The sequence below is a fragment of the Pinus tabuliformis genome, chromosome 4_2, assembly GCF_031772625.1.
Source record: "Pinus tabuliformis cultivar Carrire ecotype Pingquan chromosome 4_2, CPIR1, whole genome shotgun sequence".
NCBI lineage: Eukaryota > Viridiplantae > Streptophyta > Pinopsida > Pinales > Pinaceae > Pinus > Pinus tabuliformis.
Window position 1 is genome coordinate 47,121,294 of NC_142304.1, and position 18,527 is coordinate 47,139,820.

An 18,527-nucleotide genomic window follows, 5' to 3' on the forward strand; every position below is an offset into this window, starting at 1 on the left:
GAAGGGAGCTACAATTATGTTCTAATCCGGGGTTATTGGGTTGGGGTTTATGAATGCTTTGGCATGCATATATATTTATTGTAACATTAAAAGGAACAAAATTAAAAATAAATCTGGTAGTCTTGGTTTTGGGATCCAGTGGAAAATCTTTTTGTATATTTATTTTATGTTCTCACTATTGTATATTAATTCATTTAGAAGTAATTTATCTACACATTTAAAAGATAAATTTTGTATTAGAGATATTTCAGCTTCAAGGGGACACCTTTGTTGCTAAGGGGTTTTTCTTGGGACTGTGATAGACCCTGTTCAGTGATATATTTGCAGGATCAATTCTTGCATTGAACGAAGATGGAAAATAGTGGAAAAATAGAGATCAATAAATTTAATGGTCAGAGTTTTGATTTGTGGAAGCCTAATATGGAGGATTTTTTGTCGATCAAGATTATTGGATTGTTGTAGATCCAGACATGACACCGACAAGAATTTCAACATAATAATGGGCGAAGTTAGATCAGAAGGAAAAGAGAACAATAAGATTGTGTCTCTGAGATTCAACATTATTTGATGTATTAGAGGAAGCTACAACGAAGGATGTGTCGGTCAAGTTAGGGAATTTCCACTGATTTAAGTCTCTGGTGAACAAATTGTACTTGCGTAAAAGGTTATATAACCTGAGGATGAATGATTGAGAATTGGTGACAGAGCATCTGAATGCTTTTAATACTATGGTAACCTATTTTTTATCTATTGATATAAAAAAATTAGAGGAAGATAAGTGCATTATTTTTCTATGTTCTCTAATAGATTCATGGGTTAGTCTAGTTGTTGTGATAGGTAGCAATAAAACTAACTTGAGTTTTGATCAAATAATATTATCCTTACTGTCAGCAGAGATGAGACGGAAAAATATGAAGATTGAGAATGGAGATGCCTTGTCTATATGAGAATGCTCCTAGAACATAAAAAAAAAGTCCTCGAGTGGGAGATCTTAGTCTAGAGGGAGATCTAAATATCTAAGAACACCTATAAAGGTGTGCTGAAAATGCAGAAAGGAAGATAACTACAAAAAGGACGTATAATGGTGGAGAGTTTTACAATAAGGAATTTGAAGAGTTCTATAAGACGTGTGGTATAGCATGGCAGAAGACTACTCCATACACACCTCAACAAAATGGTGTTGCAAAAAGAATGAACAAGATGTTGATGGAAAGGCAAGAAGCATGCTTAGTGGCATTGGTTAAGGCAAGAATTATGGGCAGAGTCAGTAGGGACTGTAAATTAGCTGTTTAATAGATCACCTTCATCAACGTTGAAGGATAATACTCCACATGAGGTATGGATTAGTAGGAAATTCTCTATTTCACATCTGAGGGTATTTGGATGTGAAACATATGTACATGCTCTAAAGGAAAAATGAATCAAGTTGGATAGTAAATCTGGAAGGTGCATATTTATTGGGTATAAGGATAGTTTAAAAGGTTATAAGCTTTGGAACCCATAAACAAGGAAGGTTGTGTATAGCTGAGATGTGGAGTTTAGAGAGGTAAACTTTAAGAAGTATATGGAATACCCTGTTTAGAGTTTTTTTGTTTAAACCCAATGTTTCAGACTTCTATGTGAGTCCATCATCATGGGTACGCCAAAAATCTTGAGAATATTGGTGGGGATTAGGGCAAGGATTAGAAAGATATATATAGTGAGCGAAGTGGGTGAATGATCTGGAGTCGGATGATAAAATTTGTTATTAAAAATGAAGTCCTACCAAAGGAACATGAAAATATAGATTTTGATCTAAAGGAGGAAGAATCAAACTCTACAAGAAAATAGGAATCAAAAGAGGAAGAGCCGCAAAATCCAGTTTTGAGAAGATGAGTTTGAGAGAGAATGAAGTGAGAAAGGTATAATCCATTTGTTTTACCTTCAAATATTTCTTTATCTATTACTAATGATGATCCAAAACTGTTTGGGAGGAAATGTATACAAAGGATGGAAAACTATGGAAAGAGGCGATGGTTGATAAAATGACATTTTAGGACAAAAATGAGGCTTGGGATCTGGTGGAGTTTCTAGCTGGAAGGAAACTGTTTGGAAGAAAATGGGTATTTAAGAAGAATAATAATTCCAAAGGCAAGGTGGAAAAATAAAAATCTTGGTTGGTAGCAAAAGGTTATTCCCAGGTGTCGGGAATCAAATTTGGTGATATTTTTCCTCTTGTTGCCAAGTTAGATTCTATTAGATTACTTTTATTTGTTGTTGTTTCTTTTTATTTTGAGGTAGAACAGTTGGATGTGAACACAACATTTCATCATGGGGATATGAATGAAGAGATCTACATGAAGCAAACTAAAGGATTTACTGTGAAGGGTAAGAAAGAATTGGTATGTAGGATACAAAATCCTTTGTATGGGTTAAAATAGTCACCAAGGATGTGGTATTAGAAATTTGATACATATATATGGGGACTTGGCTTCACCAGAAGTAAAGAAGATCACTATGTGCATTTTAAATTAATTGGTGATCATGTTGTTTATTTTTTATTATATGTGGATGATATGTTTCTTATTTGAAATGTAAAAGAAATTATCCAGGATTTGAAGATCCAATAGTTTTCCAAATTCAACATGAAGGATCTTAGTGCTGAAAATTATATTTTGGACATGGAAATTAAAGGAGGTTGGCCAAAGAGAAAGATCTGGTTAAGCCAAAGGAAGTATGTTGAGACAATATTGCAGAGGTTTAATATCCACGATAGTAAATCGATGAAGGTTCCTATTCCTGTAGGTTTAAATTTATCTATTGAAGAGTGTCGTAAGACACAAGAAGAGGAAGAGGACATGTCCCATGTTCCACATGCGAGTGCAGTTGGTAGCTTGATGTATGCAATGGTTTCCACCAGACTAGAAATAACACATGTAGTGGGAGTGTTGAGAAGATTTATGTCAAAACGAGGGAGGGAGAATTGTACAACAATGACGTGGGTTTTTAGGTATTTGTGTGGCGCTAGTGATATTGGTTTGTGTTACCAAGGGAGACCAAGATTGGATAGATTTTTGGATATTCATGGCTTTGTTGATGCAAACTCGCGTGGAGACTGGGATCAAAGAATATCTACATGTGGGTATGTGTTCAACCTATTTGGAAGAGCGGTCAGTTGGATGAGTAAGAGGCAGCCTGTAGCGGCACTTTCAACTACAAAGGTTGAATATATGGTAGACACTCACGCAAGCAAGGAAGCAATTTTGTTGGAGAGATTGTGTTCAAGTATGGGGTTGGTAAAATGAGCTATAAGGATATACTGTGACAACCAAAGTGCAATTTTCTTGTTAAAGAACCATACTTATCATTCAAGTACAGATAACATTGATCTTCAACATCACTTTGTGAGTGATATGGTTGAGGAAAAAAAAGTGTTGTTAGTAAAGGTGGACACTTTGAATAATATTGCAGATGCATTGACGAAGTCTATGAGAACTAAGAGGTTTTCTTGGTGTAGATAAATAATGGGCGTTGCAGTCCTATACCAATAACTAAGATATTCTATGATCGCCTATGTGGAAAGAAAACACCGAGTAGGAGAATATTCAGTGTGTGTTATATTCTTTTCACAACTAGCCCCACAGGTTGTATGTTGCACCGGGTGGGACAAGTGGGTCACAATTTTTTTTTAGTATACCCAAGGATGGGGTGTAGACCCAAGTATGGTGAGTGGGCCTACCCATGATTTTGTGCATGGGTTTTGCACATGGATTTGGGAATGATGGTTTTTTTCCCATGGTATTTTGAAGATCCGGTCAAGAGAACCATGGTTATGTTCTAATCTAAGGTTAATGGATTGGGATTTATGAATGCTTTGACATGTATATATATATATATATATATATATATATATATATATATATATATATATATATATATATTGCAACATTGAAAGGAACATAATGAAAAATCAATCTAGTAGTTCCAGTTTTGGGATGCAGGGGAAAATATTTGTGTATATTTGTTTTATGTTCTCGTCATTGTATATTTTTTGTTTTGAGAGTTTGCTTGTAGGCATTTTGTACAGGGTTAAGGCCTACACAAAAAACTACAAAAAAACATTATAAATAACAGATTTTCGTGGTAAAAAACAAATAAATTTTTTTTCAGGGTAAATTTTCAACAATTTTAAAAAATAAATGTGAAAACCAATTGTTTTTATGCAAAACAATCCTTGAAAATGAAAAGTTTTGATGTTGGAATAACGTCTTCTTTTTTTGGGATAAATTTTCAAATTTTTTTAGTAATGGTGTTAAGGATAAGATATCATGACTCTGAAAAACCTTAAAATTCCAATGATTCTAGACATGACATTAAAGATAAAATATTATGTCTCTGAAAAGCCTTAAAAATCCAACAATTTTCACCCATTGTGTTAATGATAAATACTCATCATTGTTTTCAACCATAGCGCTAAAGATAAAATATCATGATTTAGAAAAACCTTAAAATTTTGAGAAGTTCTCAACCATGGATTTAAAACCAAAGATCATGACTACATAGAACTTTAAGTTTTCAACATATTTCAACCATGACATTATGGAAAAATTATATGAGTAAAAAAAATTTAAAAATGAACACCTGAATGAAGGAGTCATTATACTAAGAGTACTTTCTTTTATAAATGCTAAAAGTATAGCTATTTCAAAATCTTAGTCTAAGACAACTTGATGCATTACAACAAAAATTAGAAAAAAACCATCAAATTGACAAGCAGTTTAGGCAAACTCAACTCATTGTAATTAAAACTTAAAAACCAACTATGAAATTGAGACATTGTGGGGGCGGACTCGATGCATTATAACAAAAAAGTTAAAATCAACCATCAAATTGACACATAATAGAGTCGGGTTGCTAGTCGAGGATCAACATGGACTCTACAGAAAAAATAAATAAATAATAAATAATTATATAAATACAAAAAAAATTAATAACAAGTAAATAAAAATATATATTAAAAAAAGACAAAAAAGAATCAACCATTAAAATGTAAAAAAAAAAAAAATTAACTTAGTAAACATACAAATTTAAAAGAAAAATTAAATAAAAAGTTATATATATATATATATATATATATATATATATATATATATATATATATACTAAAAATTATTTCGAGAGAAACATAATTTAAGAAATAAATTTTAAAGATTAACCAAAAAAAACTAATTGGATAATTAAAAAACATAAACAAAGAAAAAAACCAAAAAATAAATTAAATAAAGCATTAAATAAAATTAAAATTAAAAATTAAAAACCATTAAAAACAAATCATTAAAAAACGTTTTAAAAAATGATAAAAAGAATTCAAAGTAATAAAAAGAATTAAAATAGTTGAAGAAGCTGAAATCAAGTATTAGAGACGCATATTGTTTTTCTGGTCGTGGCAGGTTGAAATCCCTATAAACATGCTGTGCTTAGTGAAATTTATGAAAAAAGGTTGTATAAACGATTTCTATGTTGTAGTTAGTTCGATAACCATTTTGGTGAAAAAAATAAAGATAAAAAATCAATAAAATTAAATAAAATTAAAAATTTTAAAAAATTAAAAGAAAAATTAAGGAAAAAAAAGATAAAAGTCCATTAAAAATAACATCTATAATAATTAATACAGATAAAATAAAATAAAATTAAACCCCACAACTGCCGAAGGGTTTGCGGGATAGGGTAAGGGAGAGATGTTGCACACCACCCCCCGTTTTGGCCTATGCCCAGGGCGGATGGGGGGTTTAATTTTTTGTTTTTTGTAAACCTTGTAAATGTGTTTTTTTAGCGCTATTTTTTTTTTAAAATATGTTTATATATATATATATATTGCCAAGTTATATGTGATCCTCCAACCTTGACCTGTAGCTTGAGGTGTCGCAACGTAGGGGCATCTAAGCTTTCAAAGTCACCTGGGGATCACACTTGGCTTGGGCCACACGAATACTTTAATTGAATGGATTTTTTTAGCATGTCTCCTCTCCTAGCACAGGGCACAACCACCCCTTGTGAGGTTTGATCTTGTATCGCCTTGCTAAGGAGGCCCATTCTTAACCGGTTGTGCTAGTGAGACTTGACATCTTTTATATTTTTTTATTTTAATGCTTTATTTCAGAATTTTCAAATTTTTTTCATTTTTTATTTTATTTTATTTTTTTAATGTTTATTTTATTTTAATTATTTTTAATGTGTTTTTTTTAATTGTACTATTGTACTTTTTTGCTTAAAATTTTATATGATTCATTTTTTTTTTTGGTAAAAAAACAAAAATCAATTGTCATCATTTTTTTATTTACAATTCATATATATTTCATAAAATGTGTTGTTTTTCTAATGTTTTTTATTCAATTTTTCAGAAAAATATTTTATTTAGCATGTCCATTTTAGCGAGAAGGTCCTGAAATATGTGTTTTTTAAATTATATTTATATACAAAATGTGTATTTTTTTGCCAATTGTTTAAAATTATTATTTTTTATTCACAATTATGTTGAGTATTGAATCATTAATTAATGATATATAAATATATAAAAAATACTAACCTCAAAATATTATTTTCATTATTATTTCTCAAAAATTTGTAAAACAATTAAAAAAATTGATTATAAAAAATATTGCAAGAAAAACAAAAAACACAAGTTTGGCATAAAGTTCTTAAAAAATAAATATCTTAGGATGAAAAACAAGAAAAGGAATAAGACAACTTGAAAAATGGTTAAATAATCAACATTAAAAAAAAATTGTGCATACCTAGGACATAAGAAAATTTAGATTGTCAAAAATATGCGTAGAAAAAAGTTTGATGCTTTTCAAAGTGTATATGAAAATCACCAATATTTTTAAAAATATATCCATACCTAATATATCAAAAAATTTGAAGTGTCAAAAATAAGCCCAAAAAAATGGGGGTTGTTGTTACTTCAACAATTTTCAAATTGGCATGAAAATCATTATCATTAGGAAAAAAGTGCATACTTAATACATAAGAAAATTTAGTGTCTCAAAAATATGATCCAAAGAAAAGTTGTATTATGAATCAATAGCTTTCAAAATTGGATGATTTTTTTCTACCTCTAAAAAGTGAAAACTCAGATAGTACTTGTTTGATTGGATCCATTGTTTTGTCGATGTGTCGAATTCCTCCATGTTTCACCTAGACGAAAAAGTATCTATGTTGAACTAGTTCTTCTCTAATGGTTTTTTTCCATCTCCTCTCTACCTCTATGGTGTTGTTTTGAGTTATTCTCATTGAATGTTGTTTGTCTCCTTCTTGTGGTTGACCTTTGGTTAATTTTTTCCAGCTACCCACACAGCTAGTGCCTCATAAATTTGTGTCATTTTTCCTTGTCAAATTTTCCAAGGCAAGCATGACCATCATCCTTTTTCTTCGGCTCCAAAAATTTAGAAATACATTCCATTAAAACACATTAACTTGCAATTAAAGGTTGTCATAAGACAATTCAGATATCTTGTTGTAAGGAAACCTTAAACCATCCTAAGTAAGAAATCTCTCAAGCCTCTCGAATTTGTGACCCTTTACTCAACCCTTTTTTTTTTCTCAAATATTTACATGAAATATTTAGAATGCATTCACAAATGGAAAATAACCTAAGATGCCACACTTTCTCACCTCCTTTAATTAAATCAATTATTTAAAAAAAATTATATGAACATGTAATATGAATATGTGTGATGGTTTTTTGGGAATTTGGTATTAGTAAGCCATGACAATAACTCATCGTATTGTAACAAAGCCTATTTATAGATTATAAATCTACATGGGAAAATGGAGTGAATCTCCATTGTTCATATTTTTTTTACATATATGTATTTAACTCATATATGAATTTGTTTTTATTAATAATAATAATAATAATAAAGTTATAGATTAGTTTGACAATGTGATATGTCTAATGTAATTGTTGTGATACATATTGGTGTTTCTTAAACATTTAATTTATATGCCTGCATTAGTAATTTAGAATCATAAAATTATTGTTATGTATTCAGATAATGTTTACGTTAATTTTAAGAAATATAAATAATTAATAATATAATTTCATGGAAATATTTCTTTTACTTTATGTTTTATATATATCAACTCGAATCTTGAAAACCAAAATTCTTCATCAATCTTGACTACTGCTAGGAAGAAAAGGAACATTGCTTATATAAGAACTAATTCTCATAACCTTCATAGTGAAACTAGGAATTCTTCTACGAAAACTCCATGGGAAGAAAGAGTCTCACCTACGAGATGCTAAGCGGGTTAAAGATGAAAATATCTTTCTCTTAGATTACAAAGCTTATAGTCAAATCCATTATGATTTTCAAAATATTAGCCACACTACCAACATTTTTGAGCTATTATTTGGGAATCGTTCTCTCACTTCTCTTGAAACATAAAAATAATATAGTAAATAATTTCAGTTAGTTTCTTACCCTTCTTATAACATATATCATATTGGTCTTAGTGGAATTTAATTATCATTATCATCACCATTTTATATATCAAAGTAGTGTGATAGAGAATTGTTCTTTTTGTCTAATATAGAATTTAAAAATATTAATAACCGAAACCTATTAAATTTTAATAATAAATTGCATAATTTTATGTATATTTCCAGTAAAATATATGAAATATATTTTTTACTTGAATATTAAATAATATATGTTGATATCTTATAAGGAGTAGTAAAGTTATCAAAAGTACGAAAAACTCTTACAATAACCGCTTTCCACATTATAATAGGAAAGAGGTGTATATTTCACATGTGGAATCTAAATTAATATTAATAATAATAAAAATATTTTTTTCAAAGATCATATGTAGTAAAATATTTGAAATAGACATTATATAAATAAAAGTCAGCTGAAAGTAAAATGATTCTTAATGTTGAAACATTTTGATACTATGCTAAAGTAAAATGATTCTTAATGTTGAAACATTTTGATACTATGCTATTGGATATTCCAAGAGATATGTAATTTCTTTCATGATTAACATGAACATAGCAAATGGTGTGTCTACATATATGCATGATTCTCTTTTATTTTTGTAACTATCATGCTTAGACAAGGATAAAATATTTAAAAATAAAATATATTTTTATAATGAAAATAATTTTACCTTTTCCATTTTATTAAGATGAATTTATACCATTTATATAAAAAGAAAGATAAAAATATTTTTTAATAAAAAATTAAAATTAATATATAAACAAATAAAAAATACCAATTTTAAATTTAAATAAATTTATGGTTTTTTAGAAACATATATATATAGATATAAGGGTCACCATTAAGGTGGAATCTAAATTGTGTGCTAAACCCCTTGTTTGTGGGATAAGGTATTATATCCAGTGCACGAATTTAACTTCAAGACATACATATTCTAACCCCCTCTTCTTATAAAGTACATATCCATTAATTATATATACTAGTATAAATCCATGTCAACCACCGATGTAGCACCTATTCACAAGGATCAAATGTTTAAGGGTGTAAACCAATTTTATAGTGAAAAACATGAAAAAATATTTGCGTCTAGACAGGTCCATTACTTATGTATAGATCCATGTAAACCATCGACGTAGAACATGTCAAGAGGGATCAATTATTTAGTGGTGTAAATTTCTTTCATAGTGCAAGACTTGAAAAAATATTTCCATCTCCATAGATTTGATACATCTTTGCTTAGTGCTCAAGAGATCCATGGTTAATGGCTCTCTCTCTCTCTCTCTCTCTCTCTCTCTCTCTCTCTATATATATATATATATATATATATATACTATGTGATTTTTTTTCATTGTTTAAATTAAAGTTTTGAATGTATAAATGGATTTAATGCCTTAGAAATCTCTTTGGACACCTTGATTGTGTAATCTATACCACCGAAACTTGTAATTCCAAAAAATCTATGTTGGATTTTACACAAAATTGAACTAAAAAGTTATTTAAAATGTTTTAACCATAAGATTTTTTTTCAATTATTCTATGTAATATATGCATAGATTGTTTTCCTTTAACTATATATAATATATACATAGTTTACATTGAAATCTTTTACTTGATATTTTATTTATAAACTAGATTGTACATATTAAAATAATTTTCCCTTATTAATATTTTTTATTTTATTTTTGTAACTAGTAGAATCGGTAACACTAATTCTCATATTTATGTGACACAGGGTCGATCCCCGATCGTTGTTTGTTGTCACTATAACCTCCAGGTGCAACTACACATTCGCCTAACATAGCGCATGGGTAAAACAAGATTTGAACATGTGACCTGCACAACATAACAAACACCTTAGCAATATATTTGCTGAACAACAAGTTGCACCCCTGGGACTAAATACATGCTAATATTATTTAACCCAATATATTAGATTTTTTAATTTATAAATTACACTAAACGTTTTTATGATTGTTAATATTTTAAATACAAAACATTATGTTTATATTGAAACTTTGAACTTATCTCGAGTAATTGAACCTTTTAGTTTTAATTACTTTTAAATTTTGGAGATTGAAATACTTTATTATTATCCACATTCTATACACACACTTTCTCTCTCTATGAAATTGATAGTAATATGAATTAGTTGACATTGATATTGAAATAATGTGTTTAAGTTCTATAATGAAATATAATATAAATTAACTCAAATAATATATTTAAGTTCTACCATATAAAATCTATAAGAATTATACTTTAATATAAATTATTTATTTTTATTTTTAAAAATATATAAGAATTATACTTTAGTATAAATTATTTATTTTTATTTTTAATTATTTTATAAAATTATGTTATTTTATATGGATATCTAAATAGTTTATTTATCATTGAGAATGAAACTGAAATATTTTTACGTTTATTTCATATTTCAACTAATAAAGTTAAGGTACCACTTTGAGATAACTATTATATCCAATTTTGTATTTTTATTTAGACAATATTTTATTTTTATTTTACTTGGACGACGTGAACTTAATATATAATCCACATTACCATTACACTGGGTTGTACAATGCACCTCTTTAAACAACAAAATAATAATAATAATTATTACTTTTTTATATAGCTCTGACATTATATTACAATTCATTAAATTTAAATAATAATAAAAATTATCTTTTACAAAAGAAATGCAAATAGGTGGCATCACTCTAAGGACCCGTGAACCATATAAATATGTGACCATAACATCACCTGAAATATATTTAGGATCAATGCCCAACTTAGAGTGTATCTGGAGCTCTAAAATATTTGAATGGATTGTGAGAGAGGACTAAGACATAGAGCAAACCTTTTTGTACTTGCCACCCCTCGATTTCTAGGTGGTGACATTCATTTTGGATCCAGACAGGACCGAGTCCTCCTTTGAGTGAAAAAATGACTTTTTTAAGGTCAATGGCTCCAACTGTACTATACCCAAGGGGGATAATATGGGGTACAGAGGGAGGTACCCAAGGGAATAATGTAATAATGGGATGGGCCATAGTAATAAATAAGGTGGTTAACTCGTTTCATGTAAGGGACCACAAGTAGTTAGCAATAATGTAATAAGCCCATGGTATTAGATAGATGGTATTGAGGGAACCATGGTAATTTCCCATGGTATTGTATGTATGAGGCCTATATAGAGGCTAAATACTCCCCATTGAGAGATGTCAAAGAATATTGTATGAACAGGCATATGGCTTGTGGAGTGTTCGCCTTCCTTAAGAAGTGAATGTATGGTGTTGCCCTACCATAAGGGTTTGATCAATAAAGAAGAAATTCTATCTATATTCAGATCTTGTTATTTCTTGAGTTTATTTCTATTATCATATATTTCTGGGTTATATCTATAACAAGTGGTATCAGAGCACTTTCTTGGGAAAAGTGGAGAATATTTCTTATTTATTTATTTAAATTTTTTTTTTTTTTTGAACTAGGGTATTTTTTCACATTACAGGATATTTCCATCAATAAACAGGTAGAGTCCAAGGAAGCTGAAGCAGAAGATGTTCCAGGGATTGACACATCAGATGTGAGCCCTTGATGGTCGAATCCAAGGAGGTTGAAACAAAAAATATTACAGGTACTGATATATCAGATGAGGACTTAGTGGTTGAAGTAATATTAGAGGATAAGAAATAGCAGCAGGCACCACAACATGTACCAGCTACCAATTAGGCTCCATTAGGTGGTGAATTAAAGAAAAAGACACCATGGGTTAAAACTTCAGCATATCACCACCCACGTCACCCTGCAAGAAAACAACCAACAAGATGGCAACAAATTAGCCACAAGGACAACAACCTCGGCATGATAGATAGAGAGGAGAAGCGATCCACCTACTACACATCAACACAGAAGAGTCGCGATGGTTAGCTTCCATCTCAAGCGAGCAAGGCACCAGCTAGATCGATGGTTCACCTTTCTCTGGGATGGCTAGATGCACGTGCATGGTACCAGTGGACTACTCTTTTGAGTAGACCTTATTATTTGTGTTCTTCCTATGTTTCGGGGACGAACCATGTTAAGGGGGGTGGAATGTAGTATACATGGGGGGATAATATGGGGTACAAAGGGAGGTACCCAAGGGAATAATGTAATAATGGGATGCGCCATAGTAATAAATAAGGTGGTTAACCCGTATCATGTAAGGGACCACAAGTAGTTAGCAATAATGTAATAAGCCCATGGTATTAGATAGATGGTATTGAGGGAACCAAGGTAATGACCCATGGTATTGTATGTATGAGGCCTACGTAGAGGCTAGAGACCCCCATTGAGAGATGTCAAGGAATATTGTATGAACAGGCATATGGCTTGTGGAGTGTTCTCCTTCCTTAAGGAGTGAATGTATGGTGTTGCCCTACCATAAGGGTTTGATCAATAAAGAAGAACTTCTATCTATATTCAGATCTTGTTATTTCTTGAGTTTATTTCTATTATCATATATTTTTGGCTAGATCTATAACACGAACCCGATAGACCGAAAATGAGATAGGTTCACAAGAGCAGAATTAGTGGTCATTAGAGAGGATTGGACCCCCACAGGAGGAACAAGTCATGCGGGGAACATACAACATCCATAATCTCTGATCCACATATGTATATCAATAGAACACTGTGGATCAGGTGTCGCAAAAGAAACATGAGGGGAGGAACCGTTTGGGAAAAATACAAGATTCCCCTTATCCACGAGACAAAGGGTAGAAATGTCAAATGTAGGAGGAATGTCAGATAATGTGGACTCAGGAACCTTGTAATACTTGTCCGTCCATGAAACAAAGTCATATATAGTAGGAACATAATGAGAAGTAAGAGACTCAGAGGAAAAGGTATCTAGCTCATAGACGCCACAGTGTTCCAAATCCTTTCGTGGATCTAGGTATTGATGTACCAACAATGGTTGTCTGTTATGTACATCTTGTTATCTAGGCTAATGACCAACATTTTCCTGGAGGGACAAAAGGCGAACATGTGTCTAGTACCATGACACCGGTGGGACACCTAAATGGAAGACCACAATATCGATTCTTAGTTTGAAGGATAATGGACCCTAGATGAGGACTAGTTTAGCCACCAATCCTCTAGAGAAATCCACCACAACCAACACTTAGGACATCCTTCTAATTGACCAAAACTCCCTTCCTCCTGAAAGAAGGAATTTCCAATGTGATTTTCAGTGGACGTGATCTTCGACTTCATCTGTATTTCTAATGGATGGTTAGGAGATTTGGACCATACAATATTTATACATGGAAATTATTTGAAGGGATTGAATCCTTCCTACTATCTTTGTAGTGCCAGAAAACACTGACATCGATCCAAGGAGAAGCCGAGATCAATTTTTCATCCTCGTGGCTGAGAAAGTGAATACAGATCCAACCATTAAAAAAGAGACTCATTTTTAGACGATATTTCAAAATAGGAGTCCAATGCTTTTCCACCCAAGTATTTATCTATTTCCCAGACCTATATGTGTATTTCCAACGGCCAATCAGACCCTTTTGTTTTAATCTCTCAATATTTTCCCAAGATAAATGTACACTAAGAAAGAGAGGGTGTGTTTTGTTAATAACCTTGATAGCTTTTTTCTTTGTTGTGCTTATGAGATGTTTTTGAGACACTAGAACCTCCAATCCTAGACCAAAACATAGAGTCCTAGAAGGAACACCCTCCACAATAGCATTAACCCTATCATCCTCTGAAATGCACCTCCTAGATCAAATTTGTGCAAGCCTCTGCACCTACACTGTAATCTCAAATAGAGTCTCTAAGTTGGGAAAAGATTCATTTTTGATGACCATACCAAGTGTCACACTTCCCACAATGACATGCACACACCACTCTCAATTGAGTGAGCACCCCAATGGAACAACCTAGATAGATGAAAGGGTTGAAAAGTGGTAATAAAGAGGGATGTAGCTCCGATGTGGAAATATGAAACACCCAGGAGTGTAAAGGAAAACAAAAATGTCTGTAGAGACACCAGTCAGCTTGTGGAACTACCATCGTATAGAAATATCAAGTCAAGGTGATGTCAGGAGAGCAACATCATACATATGAACCACAATATGGCAAAGTAGATAGTATTGAAAAACAACCCTAGGGAAGTGGGGGGGGTTGAATTCAATGCCACAACTACCAAATGAGAGAAAATGATGTCAATTTAATGTCATCAGAAAAAAATTGAAATGGAGGTGTTGTCATAATGTACCATGCGTACAGCCACCCAAGTGTCTTGTGGATGTCTAGAGATTATAGATAGATCTTTAAAATATAGAAAGACTCATCGCACAGATATAGCCATCACGTCCCACATAAAATGACTGATTGCAGGCATAGGAATGTCACTCCCACCATCAAGAAGATCACTCCATATTAAATGTTGGAGTAATTGAATCCACCCATACAGGAGATGGGAAGGTTTAAAACAACCAAAACCACTTATGATCTATGTTAGTTGTATAGTGGTCAATAGGAATTAAAAAATTCTAAGCTGCCAACTAGGAGAAAAACAACCAGAAAGAGGAAATGTAATGAGGAAAAACAACTAAAATATGTTTAGAGTAGAAGCCAAGATTGATGAGCATGTCACAAGAACATCCTTGACCATTAGAAAAAGATAATCCTAACCAAACTAGTTCTAAAGCTAAAAAATGAGCCCAAATCCTAAGGATTTTGTAAGTGAAACAACCAAAAGTAGAGTGACTATCTATCTATCCCTAAGCAACAAAATGTCAAAAAATTCCATGTGCGAGGAGATCCACTTCCATCCTTGTTCAACATCATCAAAAACAGGGATCAAAAACTATGTTAAGGGCACTCATGAATACATTGTTTCTATAGTTACATTAATATGTCATATAAACCCACTTAATAGAATCGTGTCCATATTGCACCTTTCAAATATAACAATGATATATCTGTCAAAAAGAGATGAAATCAATGGAAAACCAATGACATATGAAACCACAACATATGCCTATGATGGAAATTTCAAACAACCTCAAACGAATTTTGTATATGTAAATAGTACTAGTTGACTCGGACCTTTAGTGATATTATTACCAACCTAAACTCTGAGATCTCCCTATTTTGTGTAACAACATAAACACACCACTTCCAATTTACCCTAAACACAACACCTACAAGGAAAAAAATTAGTAATATTACTTTGAACATGCCACCCTAAGGAATGTCATCCTTGTGTATATATTGCGACCATCACATGTAAATACATTCTTCGCACCACTAGCCCCAACTACACCAAAAACCACCACACCACCACAAATAACAACACCATCTTCATCCAAAGCTTCCCATTTCTCCACCCTCTCCTTGTGCTCAAGTCACAGTAGTTATAGGGAAAACTTTGGTCTCTCAATAAGTCAAATAAGTGATTTGGAGAAACAGGTAGCATAGATGTTGGAATATGTAATTCCTACTTGTCTCAGTTGTGTCTCTCTATCTAGAGGAGTCTGTTCCTAACTATGTTCTTAGATTTGTGTGTGGTTGAGATATTCTCTCAACCAACATATTGTGTGTCCAAGATAGTTTTCCTATCTTGAGACAATACTCCTGTATATATGTAATATCATATTTGATTAATGAACGGAAAGATAGTTTTCACTATCATATTTTATCATGGTATTAGAGCCCTGAGGGCTTGGCCCCTCCTAGGCTTGGCCCATCCCGGTCTGAGGGAAATAAAAAAAATGTGTTGAGAGTAGAGTGAAAGGCTATTAATGTTTGTCCATTATTCGATTATTTGGCTCATCTTTCGGTGGTAGAGTGGCAGTGTGGTGGATCCGTGATGTGGAGGTTGTTAGGATGTCAAGCGGTGGAGCAACAGATCTGTGAATTTATGGACTTACGGATGTAACACCTGTGGCTCTGTGAGTAAGGAGCTTTTCACATCCTGTGGAGGGCGGAACTGGGCATGGTGTGGAACCCATCATGTGTTTGTGGTGACCTTTGTAGAGGTGCGGACCGTGTATGGACCTGTTTGTTGACTAAGGAAATCTACTATGGTGTTGAATTTTTTATGTGCACAACATCAATCTGACTAGTGGCTGGTGCATTGTGGACACTGTCTATTCTGTGTTTCAAGAGAATTTGGAGAGAGCTATGGAGAGAAGTAGTGGCTGGTGTGAGCATTTGTGCCTACGTCCAATTTCGAGTCATGAAATTTGTGACTCTGTGGAGTGTATTGATACCCAGTCCAGATTCGTGGCTGTCGTGGGGCATTGAGACTATTGAATCTGTGATCTGTGAAATATTTCTACGTTAGAAATTTATATTTCAATGGCAAGCCAAGATACTAGAATGGGCTTACACCTAATCTTGTTCATATTGATCAGTGTAGATTATTATTTTATGTTGGCTAGCCTCTCCATTGGAAGCACTTTGCCACGGTGCATGAGGTATGAGAGAAGAATCACGACCCCCATGCCATGAAGGAAGGCATTTCATAGCTCATGTATTTGGTTTTTCACAAAAGGAAGGAAGGAAGGTTTTTCGCAATCCTTAGTTGACAAAGCAATGCTAGATTCGGTCCAAATTGTTGACTAGATTTTTCCTGGAGAGAAATGTATTCCTGTAGAGAAATGTGCAGTCATGGAGTTTTATGGTGGGGTCCAAATCATTGACAGGGATTTCACCATCGTAGATTCATCCATGGTTAAGCGTTGAATTCGTTGAGCTCCAGAGCTGGAGTGCGAGAGTAAAGAGTTGTGAGTCGACCTCTTTGGTGTCACTGAATATAGTAAAGTAGCAAAGTGTGGAGAGACCGAGCACGGTAGAAACGTAGTGGTGTTGCGTCATAGAGGAGCTAACCATCCTAAATTGTGGACCGATCTTCCATCATTTGGAGGACCCTAGCTGTTGGCGATACCAATTGAGGTATGTTGGCATTGTTTGGAGAGCCTGCTTGCTAATCTATCATAAGAGCCTTAGAACCAAGTTTGGAGAGCCGATTTCTCATCTACAGAATGCGATTGTTAAAATTTTATTCTTTTAGAAAGTGTTATGTCGGTGATGTAATTTTGGTTAAAAGAATATAGTGGCATTTAGTTTGGCCAACTATTGTCACACATTTGTGTCTCTATTGGAACTGGCCATTCCAACAATAGGAAAATTTATTTGTAGGAATGATTAACAACTAGATATGATGAAGACATAACAGTGAAGATCACATCAGAGGATAGTGTTTGGAGTTGCATTAAAGATTAATATATGATCGACATCTAAGTAAAAGTTTGTGTGAGTTGGTATGAGTTTGTGGAATAGACTTATGACAGTGATAAAGTATGGGTTACACATTGTAATTATAGCAAATCTACATGTCATATATTTGTTTGTAATAGTCCGTTGTGGTCATTGAAATGTTTTATGTACCTAGTATCTTCTTAAGCTTGGAGTATATTAAAAGGGCATATGGTTGTAAGACCCAGAGAGGCATGCATACCCCTTTTTTAGGTTTTCCCTAATGACATCAAGTTCTGGAATCAACCACTCAGTAGGTACAAGGGTGGTAGGTGTACTCGTATCTAAGCTTGATATGTAATCGAAGAATTGAGTCTTCGATTAAGTGGGGGAATTGTGAGATGGAATAATCTCAAAGTGTAAAGGACCAAGTCAAAGAAAGTTCATCAAGAAGTTGAATGAACCATGTATGTGAAGGACTTCCTATTAGACCAGTGGTTGCAGTGGTTGGGTACCCATGCATTCCGGTGGATGGTTGTTCCTTTATATGGACATCGACAATTTGATGATGTTTGCATGAAAAAGGTACAATGTGTAATTGCTAGATTGGACAAGAAATAGACTTTGCAGATTGATATCGAGACAAGTACTCATTAAGGGGGCATGTTGGAATATGTAATTCCTACTTGTATCAGTTGTTTCTCTCTATCTGGAGGAGTCTGTTCGTAACTATGTTCCTAGATTTATGTGTGGTTGAGATATTCTCTCAACCAACAGATTGTGTGTCCA